General features: G+C 41.4%; 1 long non-coding RNA gene across 1 annotated transcript in view; it reads left to right on the forward strand.

Moving 5' to 3' along the window:
* Positions 1-11,861, forward strand: part of LOC141097661 (uncharacterized) — a 67,767-nt gene extending 55,906 nt beyond the window's left edge. Inside the window, exons 2-3 of the long non-coding RNA XR_012234024.1 lie at positions 9,151-9,213; positions 11,369-11,861. This is a non-coding gene — a long non-coding RNA (uncharacterized lncRNA). The remainder of the gene's footprint in view (positions 1-9,150; positions 9,214-11,368) is intronic.
* Positions 11,862-15,606: the final 3,745 nt, after the last annotated feature.

The raw sequence follows: 15,606 nt of genomic DNA on the forward strand, positions 1-15,606 counted from the left end.
AGAGAACCCAGCAATCAGCCATAGTTTGTGAAGTAGTTCAGCTGAAAATTTTCAGTTTCCCTACAGCGCCAGCATAGAGCAAATAAAAAAATTTCACAGTTCCTATTACAATTATCAATGAGCTTTCAGCATAATATGTGAACATTTTCTAGAATTTTTATGGATAAACAGAATTTTATATTTGATGTTAGCTGCTGTTATTGATGAGATGTCAGTCTTTGTATGTGCCTTAGATATTGCGTCTCACTGAAAAAAAATAAAGCCAAGACATAAAACTTCTTAGATAACCTCTGCAGTTCTGACATTCAGGAACAAATGCATACTGTTCTACTATAACTGTCTTTATAAATTTCTCTAACTATGATGTCACTGCTGCCAAAATCAATAACATATAAATTACTTTTCACATGTTGCTTCAAGGTTCTCCTTCACATGTCCCCTTAAATGCTAATCTTTCTATTATCTTTTTTTATTGTTACTGATGTAATGTTTTGGTAATTGTGATACCCATGCAAAATTTCAATTAGACAAAAGAGTGCATCTATGATACTTTTTTTTCCACCTCTTCTGCTATGATAAAGGCTGGTCCTAGGCCCTATGCGCCTCTAGCTGGTTTATTGATTCACTGTCTATTTAATGTCTAACCGAAGTAAAAAAAAAAGACACCAATAGCAATATTTGGAGGTACGATTAGAGGTTGTGTAATAGTGGAGCATTGTAATGAAGCAATGTGGTTGGTAATGCAGGTTTGACAAGATTAGTTATGTGGTACCAAAAAATTCGGGAAGTCAGACAAGCAGATACTGCACAAACAAAGATATAACCTTAAATTTGTGTAAGATTAAAGATGTCCTATTTGAAAAACACTGCTTTTGAAAAGTGTTTTTTTTCTTTTTACAAGATTCAAGGTAGTTTCAGGGGGTCCTTAAGTTGGAACTGCAAGCACTATAAGTCATTGTACAGCAATGGGCTTCCACTAGTTACAGTGATTGCTGGTGAACCTACAAAGGTGAAATTTGCTATTGATTATATATACAGTGCCTTGCAAAAGTATTCTGCCCCGTGGAATTTTTCAACCTTTTCCCACATATCATGCTTCAAAATAAAGATACCAAATATAAATTTTTGGTGAAGAATCAACAACAAGTTGAACACAATTGTGAAGTTGAACGAAATTTATTAGTTTTTTTAAATTTTTGTAGAAATTCAAAAACTAAAAAGTGGGGCTTGCAATATTATTCGGCCCCTTTACTTTCAGTGCAGCAAACTCACTCCAGAAGTTCATTGTGGATCTCTGAATGATCCAATGTTATCCTAAATGATTAATGATGATAAATATAATCCACCTGTGTGTAATCAAGTCTCCGTATAAATGCACCTGCTCTGTGATAGTCTCAGGGATCTGTTTGATGCACAGAGAGCATCATGAAGACCAAGGAACACAACAGGCAAGTCCGTGATACTGTTGTGGAGAAGTTTAAAGCCGGATTTGGATACAAAATGATTTCCAAAACTTTAAACATCCCAAGGAGCACTGTGCAAGCGATCATATTGAAATGGAAGGAGTATCATACCACTGCAAATCTACCATGACCCGGCTGTCCCACTAAACTTTCATCTCAAACAAGGAGAAGACTGATCAGAGATGCAGTCAAGAGGCCCATGATCACTCTGGATGAACTGCAGAGATCTACAGCCGAGGTGGGACAGTCTGTCCATAGGACAACAATCAGGCACACACTGCACAAATCTGGCCTTTATGGAAGAGTATCAAGAAGAAAGCCATTTCTCAAAGATATCCATAAAAAGTGTTTAAAGTTTGCAGCAAGAAACCTGGGAGACACACCCAACATGTGGAAGAAGGTGTTCTGGTCAGATGAAACCAAAATCGAACATTTTGGCAGCAATGCAAAATATGTTTGGCGCAAAGGCAACACAGCTCATCACCCTGAACACACCATCCCCACTGTCAAACATGGTGGTGGCAGCATCAAGGTTTGGGGCTGCTTTTCTTCAGCATGGACAGGGAAGATGGTTAAATTGATGGGAAGATGGATGGAGCCAAATACAGGACCATTCGTGAAGAAAACCTGTTGGAGTCTGCAAAAGACCTGAGACTGGGACGGAGATTTGTCTTCCAACAAGACAATGATCCCAAACATAAAGCAAAATCTACAATAAAATGGTTCACAAATGAATGTATCCAGGTGTTAGAATGGCCAAGTCAAATTCCAGACCTGAATCCAATCGAGAATCTGAGGAAAAAGCTGAAAACTGCTGTTCACAAATTATCTCCATCAAACCTCACTGAGCTCGAACTGTTTGCCAAGGAAGAATGCGCAAGAATTTCAGTCTCTTGATGTACAAAACTGATAGAGACATACCCCAAGTTACTTGCAGCTGTAATCGCAGCAAAAGGTGGCGCAACAAAGTATTAAGTTAAAGGGGCCGAATAATATTGCACGCCCCACTTTTCAGTTTTTGAATTTCCACAAAATTTTAAAATAACCAATAAATTTCTTTCAACTTCACAATTGTGTCCCACTTTTGTTGTTTCTTCACCAAAAATTTACATTTGGTATCTTTTATGTTTGAAGCATGATATGTGGGAAAAGGTTGAAAAGTTCCAGGGGGCCGAATACTTTCACAAGGCACTGTAGTTATTTAATTTTGACACTTGTAGTTCCTTTTATTGTAGTTCGTTACTATTTTTTTTTAGGATGTGGTATTTTATGCATTGGCTCATGAAGTGCTTTATTATGTGACGCCTAAGCCTGAAGTGACCCATCTTTATTTTTCTGCTCCTCTGTCTAATGCTAAACCTCTGTCTACCTTTATGGTAGAACAGGTATGCATTATGCATTATCAGCTAGTATTGGATTTGTCCAGTGACTCCAAATCATCAATTTGGTAGATAACTGTTCTTTTGGTAAACTAAGACTATCTGGAGCCATCTTTATGTCTACATATCTTTTTGACTTAGCACCAAGGAAGAAAGCAGTCAAAAAATCCATAAAATTAACAATTTTATTGAAATCACATATATAAAAAAGGACACAACAGTACATGGAATGGGGAGGAGAAATATCAAAATGTACACAGTGGTGCAAAGGATGAAAACACACTGTATCCACAATCCCAGGATTTATGTAAATAATCAATATATCAATATATATCCCTGGTAGGGAAATTAGAAGCAGCTTATCATGGGCACACCAATGGATAATCAATATCTATCCCTAATAAGGGTTTAAACAGTTCATCATAAACACATCAGTATATAGGCTAAAAGCTCAACCCTCACTGCTGCCCATAATTCCCCAACAAGGCACAATAGAGAAATCTACAGAGCGAATGCTCAAAAGAAGCGCCCTGACAGCATCATCAGTATTAAGGCAGCATTAGTTGCATAAGTGCCCAGAGGACAAGTCCCTATACGACGGATGCTAGAAATAAACATTGCAGTACAAGTGCTGTGAAGGCGTCATTACCCGGGTCTAGTGAAGGCGGTGTGGTAGATCCAGTCCCCAACGCGCGTTTCGGAGCCGTGGCTCCTTCCTCAGAGGGCGTGGTAAGTGGGCGCAACCACCCAGTTTAAGTAGCGCGCCCACCGGCGTGCACGCTGCCCGCCAATCAGAGGACGACTCGTCACCACGGCGACGCTGAATACACGCGGGCCCACGTGATCAGACGCCGCCGGGTGGGAGAAGTCAACCAGCTGGTCAGCAGACAGCACACACGCGCAATGGATGTGGCTATAAAGCCACCATTTTGATAGAGGGCAAAACGAAGGGCAGAGATCGACAATAGGGTATAACAAGACAAAAAGCATATACAATGCAGCCGCATAGTGCCTACAGAACGAAGTACAATATAACAACTCTGCAGAGCAATAATTAAAATAAAATAAAACGAGGCACATGCACACTAGAATATACACAAAGTCTGCATTAAAGGGACATATAGGAATTATAGAATACTAGAACCAATACCCACAATTAGTAATCATATAAAGCGTACAAAATTGTATTGGCAGCAAGGTGGAATACAGCATGCATATGCCAAATAGACACCTATATCATATCATATAAAGCGTACAAAATTGTATTGGCAGCAAGGTTGAATACAGCATGCATATGCCAAATAAACACCTATATACATGTTAGTAAACTAAAATCATCTAACATGCAAAATATACACTAACTAGTATACTACCATATTAAAGCAGAGTATATGTATGTGTAGCACCTCTTATACAGAAAATATATAAGACAACCATTAATGATGTAATGGACATATATTAACACATCATGTCACATCAACAGAATATGTAGGTCAATTCAAGCCAGTTGTCTTCAATATCTTGAAACAGACTCTGAACTTCATCCACATTCTTCAAGCAATTAGATGATGTAAATAAAGCTACAAAAGTAATGAATAAAATAGCAAAAACCACTGTAATTACGTAAACGTTTACCAGACCATGACTATAGGAATGGGACATATGAAATATTTTCGTTTAATCCATATGGTTGGATAGTACCTAATGTCCAGATCCACCTGGTTTCGGACCTGGCTAAACGATTGGACAGTTTACCTCCTCTTATATTAATATTAAGGGCATCAATGCCACGAACACTAAGTAACGTGGCATTACACCCATGGTATTCCTTAAAGTGTCTGGGCAGAGTTTTCAGACTCGAGTTGTCAGTGCAGGCAGAGGCGGCCTGTATACCCAGGACATGTTCTCTTGTACGAACCTTCAATTGCCGTGTTGTCATACCCACATAGATTAAACCGCAGGGACACGTGGCATAGTATCTCACGTACCGAGTGGTACATGTTATACGATGCTTGATGGTAAATGTCTTAGTACCATCGTAGTTAGTAAATGAAGTACTCCGTACAATATTGGGACAGGCCACACATCTGCCGCATGGAGCACATCCCTGCCTAGCCGTATTATCATCCAAAATGGTGTGCGCCCGATGGTCAACATAGTGACTGGCTACTAGTTGATCCCTCAGATTTCTAGCCCTCCTAAAGGTGATGGATGGATATTCCGGGAGAAATTTATTTAGAACTGAATCAACTTTAAGGATGGGCCAAGCTCTTGCCATAGCATCACGCATCAACCCATGTTGCGAATGGAAGGAAGTGACAAAGCGAACCATGTCATTCCCTTCAGATCTCTTATGATTCCTGTAAAGCAGGTCATTGCGAGCTGCATACTTCGCACGTTGGTAGGCCCTTTTAACACTCCGTCTACTATAGCCGCGTGTCAAGTATACTAGTTAGTGTATATTTTGCATGTTAGATTTTAGTTTACTAACATGTATATAGGTGTTTATTTGGCATATGCATGCTGAATTCAACCTTGCTGCCAATACAATTTTGTACGCTTTATATGATTACTAATTGTGGGTATTGGTTCTAGTATTCTATAATTCCTATATGTCCCTTTAATGCAGACTTTGTGTATATTCTAGTGTGCATGTGCCTCTTGTTTTATTTTATTTTAATTATTGCTCTGCAGAGTTGTTATATTGTCCTTCGTTCTGTAGGCACTATGCGGCTGCATTGTATATGCTTTTTGTCTTGTTATACCATATTGTCGATCTCTGCCCTTCGTTTTGCCCTCTATCAAAATGGTGGCTTTATAGCCACATCCATTGCGCGCGTGTGCTGTCTGCTGACCAGCTGGTTGACTCCTCCCACCCGGCGGTGTCTGATCACGTGGGCCCGCGTGTATTCAGCGTCGCCGTGGTGACGAGTCGTCCTCTGATTGGCGGGCAGCTTGCACGCCGGTGGGACTTCCGGTGGGCGCGCTACTTAAATTGGGTGGTTGCGCCCACTTACCACGCCCCCTGAGGAAGGAGCCACGGCTCCGAAACGCGCGTTGGGGACTGGATCTACCACACCGCCTTCACTAGACCCGGGTAATGACGCCTTCACAGCACTTGTACAGCAATGTTTATTTCTAGCATCCGTCGTATAGGGGCTTGTCCTCTGGGCACTTATGCAACTAATGCTGCCTTAATACTGATGATGCTGTCAGGGCGCTTCTTTTGAGCATTCGCTCTGTAGATTTCTCTATTGTGCCTTGTTGGGGAATTATGGGCAGCAGTGAGGGTTGAGCTTTTAGCCTATATACTGATGTGTTTATGATGAACTGTTTAAACCCTTATTAGGGATAGATATTGATTATCCATTGGTGTGCCCATGATAAGCTGCTTCTAATTTCCCTACCAGGGATATATATTGATATATTGATTATTTACATAAATCCTGGGATTGTGGATACAGTGTGTTTTGACCCTTTGCACCACTGTGTACGTTTTGATATTTCTCCTCCCCATTCCATGTACTGTTGTGTCCTTTTTTATATATGTGATTTCAATAAAATTGTTAATTTTATGGATTTTTTGACTGCTTTCTTCCTTGGAGCTATTTCAAAATTGTGCAGTTTTCCTATTTAAGTCCCAATATATATAATGTACTTATGTGTATGTGGAAATATGATTTTTTTGCACTTGTTTAGGCTAGTTACTTCTTGCCCCCACTTATACTATGTCTTTCCCCTGTTTATTACATTACGTTTTTGCTGTGTTATGCACAGGTATCTTGGTTTTGGACAAAATGGACTTTCGAGCGAAAGATAAAGTTTGGCTCGATCAAGTGGACCAGGTTTTTGGTTCGGGGGGGAGTGATTTTCCGCAGACGGGTGACTCTAGTTGGGATGTGAAGTTACAACATACTAAGACATTACTCCTCAAAAGATCCAGAATATGGTGGAACAGGCTATTCCTGGAGAAATACAGTGGGGAAAAAAAGTATTTAGTCAGTCAGCAATAGTGCAAGTTCCACCACTTAAAAAGATGAGAGGCGTCTGTAATTTATATCATAGGTAGACCTCAACTATGGGAGACAAACTGAGAAAAAAAAATCCAGAAAATCACATTGTCTGGTTTTTTTTCATTTTATTTGCATATTATGGTGGAAAATAAGTATTTGGTCAGAAACAAGCAATCAAGATTTCTGGCTCTCACAGACCTGTAACTTCTTCTTTAAGAGTCTCCTCTTTCCTCCACTCATTACCTGTAGTAATGGCACCTGTTTAAACTTGTTATCAGTATAAAAAGACACCTGTGCACACCCTCAAACAGTCTGACTCCAAACTCCACTATGGTGAAGACCAAAGAGCTGTCAAAGGACACCAGAAACAAAATTGTAGCCCTGCACCAGGCTGGGAAGACTGAATCTGCAATAGCCAACCAGCTTGGAGTGAAGAAATCAACTGTGGGAGCAATAATTAGAAAATGGAAGACATACAAGACCACTGATAATCTCCCTCGATCTGGTGCTCCACGCAAAATCCCACCCCGTGGGGTCAGAATGATCACAAGAACGGTGAGCAAAAATCCCAGAACCACGCGGGGGACCTAGTGAATGAACTGCAGAGAGCTGGGACCAATGTAACAAGGCCTACCATAAGTAACACACTACGCCACCATGGACTCAGATCCTGCAGTGCCAGACGTGTCCCACTGCTTAAGCCTGTACATGTCCGGGCCCGTCTGAAGTTTGCTAGAGAGCATTTGGATGATCCAGAGGAGTTTTGGGAGAATGTCCTATGGTCTGATGAAACCAAACTGGAACTGTTTGGTAGAAACACAACTTGTCGTGTTTGGAGGAAAAAGAATACTGAGTTGCATCCATCAAACACCATACCTACTGTAAAGCATGGTGGTGGAAACATCATGCTTTGGGGCTGTTTCTCCGCAAAGGGGCCAGGACGACTGATCCGGGTACATGAAAGAATGAATGGGGCCATGTATCGTGAGATTTTGAGTGCAAACCTCCTTCCATCAGCAAGGGCATTGAAGATGAAACGTGGCTGGGTCTTTCAACATGACAATGATCCAAAGCACACCGCCAGGGCAACGAAGGAGTGGCTTCGTAAGAAGCATTTCAAGGTCCTGGAGTGGCCTAGCCAGTCTCCAGATCTCAACCCTATAGAAAACCTTTGGAGGGAGTTGAAAGTCCGTGTTGCCAAGCGAAAAGCCAAAAACATCACTGCTCTAGAGGAGATCTGCATGGAGGAATGGGCCAACATACCAACAACAGTGTGTGGCAACCTTGTGAAGACTTACAGAAAACGTTTGACCTCTGTCATTGCCAACAAAGGATATATGACAAAGTATTGAGATGAAATTTTGTTTCTGACCAAATACTTATTTTCCACCATAATATGCAAATAAAATGAAAAAAAAACAGACAATGTGATTTTCTGGATTTTTTTTTCTCAGTTTGTCTCCCATAGTTGATGTCTATCTATGATGTAAATTACAGACGCCTCTCATCTTTTTAAGTGGTGGAACTTGCACTATTGCTGACTGACTAAATACTTTTTTTCCCCACTGTATATATCTAATAAAATGATTCCCAGGGGGTTGAGAGTGAGAGTCATCCCCACATTTCTAATTGAAGATGATATGTTCATTTCAAAGTGGGAGAAAGCATCTAATCAATGCTCTCTAACGTTCTTACAGCTCCTTGTGAATTTTTACTCTACTAACATTGAGACACTGGATAAGTCTATTGATTTGGTCCAAGATGAACTGCGTAAAGCATGTCCACCTACCAGAATTCAATCTTTTGAAGCCGAAGTAGATAAAACTATGGATCTGGTGGTTAAAAAGATCCAGAATAACCAGCTGACCAAATTCAATAGAGACCTGAAAGATTATCAGACCAAGAAGGTCTATTTATGGAGAAAGGTGTCCAATTTACATCGTACGGTTTCCAGTGCCTCAATCACCTCTGAGTGGTCAGTCGGATACATCTCAAACCTCAGCCTCATCCCATGGTAATGGCGGTCTCGTAGGCTACGTGATCACTCATTCCATCCGTATAAAAGACATCTAACTAACCACTCTCATATGAATTAGAGAGATAGTAAGGTGATTAATTTAAGTAGCCACAACCTCACTGAGGTGGACCTGTCTTTATTGGGAAGAGGCCTCACTTTTTCACCAACTTCCAATTTCGATACCTTGACTGCTGTGAAGGATCTTAATCTGTTCGCTAGATCATTACTGTTCAAACGTTATTTCTTTAACAATGATCTCCAACATCTTTTTCCTACAGAGGAGGAACAGGAGGCTATAAGAACTCTGGAGGAACTGGCGGCTGAACATGACGAGGAGGGAGGTAAGATTCCCCCATCTATCCGTCCACGGTCAATGAAGTTCCCTCCTTTCACTTCATGTCCTAATATAGATCTATTTGTACGTGTGGTGACTGATGAATTTATGAAAATCCCCAGATTCAGCAAGGTGGATAATTTGACTAAAAATGAGAGAGTGAGGCTGAGATATTTACAAAATCTTCCTGATGTGGTATTGAAGCCGGCTTATAAGGGTGGCAATGTGGTAGTCTGGCCTACAGCAATGTATGAGAGGGAAGCGTTCCGTCAGTTAAACAACTTGGAATGCTATAAAAAATTGACATATAATCCCCTCTCTGCATTTGCTGACAAGTTAGATCGGATTGTGAATAAGGCCGTGACTGACGGCATTGTCACCAAACAGCTGGCTTCGGCACTTATCGTTAAAGAGCCCACTATAGCAACATTGTATCTTTTGCCTAAAGTTCATAAGGACATCAAGTCACCACCGGGTAGACCTATTATATCTGGACGAGGGAATTTCCTTGAAAATATCAATAAATGGATAGATCATCATCTTCAGCCGCTAGTATCCAGTCTTCCCTCTTTCCTCAAGGACACAGGGGATCTATTGAGGAAGGTCGATGGACTCTGCATGGAGAGTGATTCTCTTTTTGCTTCAGTTGATGTTGAGTCTCTATATACCAGCATTAAGCACTTAGATGGATTGCGTGCAGCATGTTTTTTCTTACTACATCCACTCTTTCAACTGGACTTAGAGACCTCATCCTGGAGCTCTTGGAGTTCACTCTCACACACAACTTTTTTGCGTTTAAGGGGTCCTTCTACCTGCAGCTCCAGGGGACTGCCATGGGTGCGGCCTTTGCGCCGTCCTATGCCAACCTCTTCCTGGGGCTGTGGGAGAGGGACCTCTTCCTGTCTGATGGAGAGGGGTTGATTGAGCGTGTCCAGTTATGGGCACGCTACATCGACGATATCTTCTTTATCTTTCAGGGCAGCTCCATCGACCTTCAGCAATTCGTGTCCACTTTGAACAGTAATGATCTTAATATCAAACTCACGTTGGTATGGGATCCGACTAAAATCAACTTTTTGGATGTTTCTATTCGTAAGGATGTGGGAGGTATAATTCAAACGGATATTTACCGTAAGGAAACATCTACTAATACCCTACTCCATGCCTCCTCTTGCCATCCGCATCATCTCATCAAGGCCATTCCGGTGGGGCAGTTTTTGCGACTACGCCGCATCTGTTCCACCGATGCGGATTTCGAATTTAGAGCTAACGAATTGAAAACACGTTTTTTTGACACGTGGCTATAGTAGATGGAGTGTTAAAAGGGCCTACCAACGTGCGAAGTATGCAGCTCGCAATGACCTGCTTTACAGGAATCATAAGAGATCTGAAGGGAATGACATGGTTCGCTTTGTCACTTCCTTCCATTCGCAACATGGGTTGATGCGTGATGCTATGGCAAGAGCTTGGCCCATCCTTAAAGTTGATTCAGTTCTAAATAAATTTCTCCCGCAATATCCATCCATCACCTTTAGGAGGGCTAGAAATCTGAGGGATCAACTGGTAGCCAGTCACTATGTTGACCATCGGGCGCACACCTTTTTGGATGATATTCCGGCTAGGCAGGGATGTGCTTCATGCGGCAGATGTGTGGCCTGTCCCAATATTGTACGGAGTACTTCATTTACTAACTACGATGGTACTAAGACATTTACCATCAAGCATCGTATAACATGTACCACTCGGTACGTGATATACTATGCCACGTGTCCCTGCGGTTTAATCTATGTGGGTATGACAACACGGCAATTGAAGGTTCGTACAAGAGAACATGTCCTGGGTATACAGGCCGCCTCTGCCTGCACTGACAACTCGAGTCTGAAAACTCTGCCCAGACACTTTAAGGAATACCATGGGTGTAATGCCACGTTACTTAGTGTTCGTGGCATTGATGCCCTTAATATTAATATAAGAGGAGGTAAACTGTCCAATCGTTTAGCCAGGTCCGAAACCAGGTGGATCTGGACATTAGGTACTATCCAACCATATGGATTAAACGAAAATATTTCATATGTCCCATTCCTATAGTCATGGTCTGGTAAACGTTTACGTAATTATAGTGGTTTTTGCTATTTTATTCATTTTATTTTTTACTTTTGTAGCTTTATTTACATCATCTATTTGCTTGAAGAATGTGGATGAAGTTCAGAGTCTGTTTCAAGATATTGAAGACAACTGGCTTGAATTGACCTACATATTCATAGAATCATAGAATCGTAGAGTTGGAAGGGACCTCCTGGGCCATCTGGTCCAACCCCCTGCTCAAAGCAGGATTCGCTAAATCATCCCAGTTAGATGTCTGTCCAGCCTCTGTTTGAAGACTTCCATTGAAGGAGAACTCACCACTTCTCGTGGCAGCCTGTTCCACTCATTGATCACTCTAACTGTCAAAAAGTTTTTTCTAATATCTAATCTGTGTCTCCTCCCATTCAGCTTCATCCCATTGCTTCTAGTCTTTCCTTGTGCAAATGAGAATAAAGTTGATCCTTCTACAATGTGACAGCCCTTTAGATATTTGTAGACAGCTATTAAGTCTCCTCTCAGTCTTCTCCTCTCAGTCTTCTCTTTTGCAAACTAAACATCCCCAACTAAACATTCCCATTCTGTTGATGTGACATGATGTGTTAATATATGTCCATTACATCATTAATGGTTGTCTTATATATTTTCTGTATAAGAGGTGCTACACATATATATACTCTGCTTTAATATGGTAGTATACTAGTTAGTGTATATTTTGCATGTTAGATGATTTTAGTTTACTAACATGTATATAGGTGTTTATTTGGCATATGCATGCTGTATTCAACCTTGCTGCCAATACAATTTTGTACGCTTTATATAATATGATATAGGTGTCTATTTGGCATATGCATGCTGTATTCCACCTTGCTGCCAATACAATTTTGTACGCTTTATATGATTACTAATTGTGGGTATTGGTTCTAGTATTCTATAATTCCTATATGTCCCTTTAATGCAGATTTTGTGTATATTCTAGTGTGCATGTGCCTCTTTTTTATTTTATTTTAATTATTGCTCTGCAGAGTTGTTATATTGTCCTTCGTTCTGTAGGCACTATGCGGCTGCATTGTATATGCTTTTTGTCTTGTTATACCATATTGTCAATCTCTGCCCTTCGTTTTGCCCTCTATCAAAATGGTGGCTTTATAGCCACATCCATTGCGCGCGTGTGCTGTCTGCTGACCAGCTGGTTGACTCCTCCCACCCGGCGGCGTCTGATCACGTGGGCCCGCGTGTATTCAGCGTCGCCGTGGTGACGAGTCGTCCTCTGATTGGCGGGCAGCTTGCACACCGGTGGGACTTCCGGTGGGCGCGCTACTTAAACTGGGTGGTTGCGCCCACTTACCACGCCCCCTGAGGAAGGAGCCACGGCTCCGAAACGCGCGTTGGGGACTGGATCTACCACACCGCCTTCACTAGACCCGGGTAATGACGCCTTCACAGCACTTGTACTGCAATGTTTATTTCTAGCATCCGTCGTATAGGGGCTTGTTCTCTGGGCACTTATGCAACTAATGCTGCCTTAATACTGATGATGCTGTCAGGGCGCTTCTTTTGAGCATTCGCTCTGTAGATTTCTCTATTGTGCCTTGTTGGGGAATTATGGGCAGCAGTGAGGGTTGAGCTTTTAGCCTATATACTGATGTGTTTATGATGAACTGTTTAAACCCTTATTAGGGATAGATATTGATTATCCATTGGTGTGCCCATGATAAGCTGCTTCTAATTTCCCTACCAGGGATATATATTGATATATTGATTATTTACATAAATCCTGGGATTGTGGATACAGTGTGTTTTGATCCTTTGCACCACTGTGTACGTTTTGATATTTCTCCTCCCCATTCCATGTACTGTTGTGTCCTTTTTTATATATGTGATTTCAATAAAATTGTTAATTTTATGGATTTTTTGACTGCTTTCTTCCTTGGAGCTATTTCAAAATTGTGCAGTTTTCCTATTTAAGTCCCAATATATATAATGTTCTTATGTGTATGTGGAAATGTGATTTTTTGCACTTGTTTAGGCTAGTTACTTCTTGCCCCCACATATACTATGTCTTTCTCCTGTTTATTACATATCTTTTTGACTACAGTTCTTACACGGAGCTATCAATTTAGGTTATAACAATAGTCAAAATGAAAAAGTAACTTTTTTTCTTTGAATGATTGAGGTTTAGAATGTCCATGTATGTACATGTAAGAATATTTCCAAAATCATGAGGAAAGTATATGGTACTCCTGGTCCAGTTGAGTGCACGAGAAGGGTTCCAATCCGTTTCACAAGCAGTTTATGGATTTTGTTATTACTTTTTGTTCTTTCAAGAGATATTCTATGCTCTTATACCCTTCTCAATGTAACTTTGACTAGCCCTCAAATACTTTGTATTTTAAGTGAAACTGTTGATTTATGTTTATTTAACATTAAACTGCTATCTGTACCCATTAGTCTTATGATTCCTCTTGGCAGCGGGTTATTCAGGATACTCTCCAAGCATGTGACAACAGAGCTTCTTTATTCAGGAACAAACAGGAACAGTATATGATAAGCTTAATAGATCAGGAATAAATCGTGTGTGTTTCTATCTGTGCAGCATCTACAGCAGACTGCTTCTTTCATACACAGACACAGGAAAAAACAGGAAATACAGTCACATGTTATCCCTGTGTGAGCCTCTGGGCATTTTTTTTTAACTTTATGAACATCATACAAATCTAGGAACTAAACACTCATAGACAGGAATGGAGTTTTTGCACCAAACATATTCCAACACCCCCAATCAACAGCTACATATCCTGTTAGTCCCATTGCCGTTCTGAAGTCCACAAACTCTGCTCTTGATAATGGCTTTGTCATACCATCAGCTGTCATCTTGTCAGACTCGCAATAAACAACTCGAGTACACCACATTCCACTAAGTTATGTAAGGCTACTTTCACACATCAGGTTTTCGGCGTCAGGCGCGATCCGGCGTTGTGCCGGAACGCCGGATCCGGCAAATGTTTTGTAAAACCGGATGTGACGGATCCGGTTTTCTGCCGGATCCGTCTTGTTCTTGACAGACAAAACCGGATCCGTCTCATCCGGTTCATCCGTTTTTCTATCCGTTTTTCGACGGATTACGCCGGATCCGGTTTTTAAAAACACCCCTTGTGGCCTTCCGAACGGGATTGGCTACTGGAAAACTATATATAGCGTGTTCCTACAGCCCTTCTTTGACAGGTTGTAGAGGAGAAAGTGCAGGTTGGAGAGAAGAGCAAGTTACTGGCGAAGATGGATGTTGTGATTGGAAATATTTTGAAGAATTTGGCGGATTTTACAGCGGAGGTGAATCGTTTGAGGGTGATTGTTCTGGAGAAGGAGAGAGCGAGACAGCAGCGCATCAGGCATCGTAGACGACGTTTGTGGATCCACCCCATCACAGCCAAGAGAATGACGCGTGGGGTCTATTCTACACTCTGCATGGACCTTCGACGAAACCCGGATACATTTTTTGGATATGTTCGGATGAAAATGGAGAATTTTGATTACTTGGTGGAGCGCATTGCACACCTCATAAGAAAAGCGGACACCTATTGCTGCTTCTCTGTTTCACCCACAGAGCGTCTGATGGTGACTTTAAGGTAAGCCACATTTATTGGATGTGCTCGCATCAGAGCACACTTTCACTGCAATCTTGTTGGTGGTAGTTTGTATCTCCAAGTGTTATAGCTGAGTTTTGGTATGTAATGCTGTGATTTAAAACTAATTGATTGTTTTTTAATTCCACACAGATTTCTTGCAACTGGATAATCCCTTTCGTCACTGCATTTCCAGTACAGACTCGGGATTTCCACCATATCTGGAATAGTGAAGTACACATGCCGTGCACTGTGGGACTCCTTAGCTGAAGAGTTTTTACCAGAGCCCACAACAGAGAGGTGGATTGAAATTTCAGAAAAGTTTCAACAGATATGTCTGTTTCCCAACTGCTTGGGCGCTGTGGACGGGAAACATATCCGCATTGTAAAGCCAGCCGGATCGGGATCGGAATATTTCAATTACAAGAAATATTTTTCAATTGTCCTCATGGCCATCACTGACGCGGAATACAAATTTATTGCTGTTGATATTGGGGCCTATGGCCGCTCAAATGACTCTCAAGTTTTCAAACTGTCTGCCATGGGGCGTAAACTGTATGGAAACACCTTCCAGTTCCCACCCCCTAGACCGCTGCCGCAAACATCTGGTCCACCTATGCCATTTGTCTGTGTAGGGGATGAAGCCTTCCAGCTGTCAGAACAGCTTTTGAAACCGTACTCTAGCAGAGGATTGA

Source organism: Dendrobates tinctorius, unplaced genomic scaffold (genome assembly GCF_039654945.1).
Source record: "Dendrobates tinctorius isolate UK_male_01 unplaced genomic scaffold, ASM3965494v1 ptg000003l, whole genome shotgun sequence".
NCBI classification, from domain to species: domain Eukaryota; kingdom Metazoa; phylum Chordata; class Amphibia; order Anura; family Dendrobatidae; genus Dendrobates; species Dendrobates tinctorius.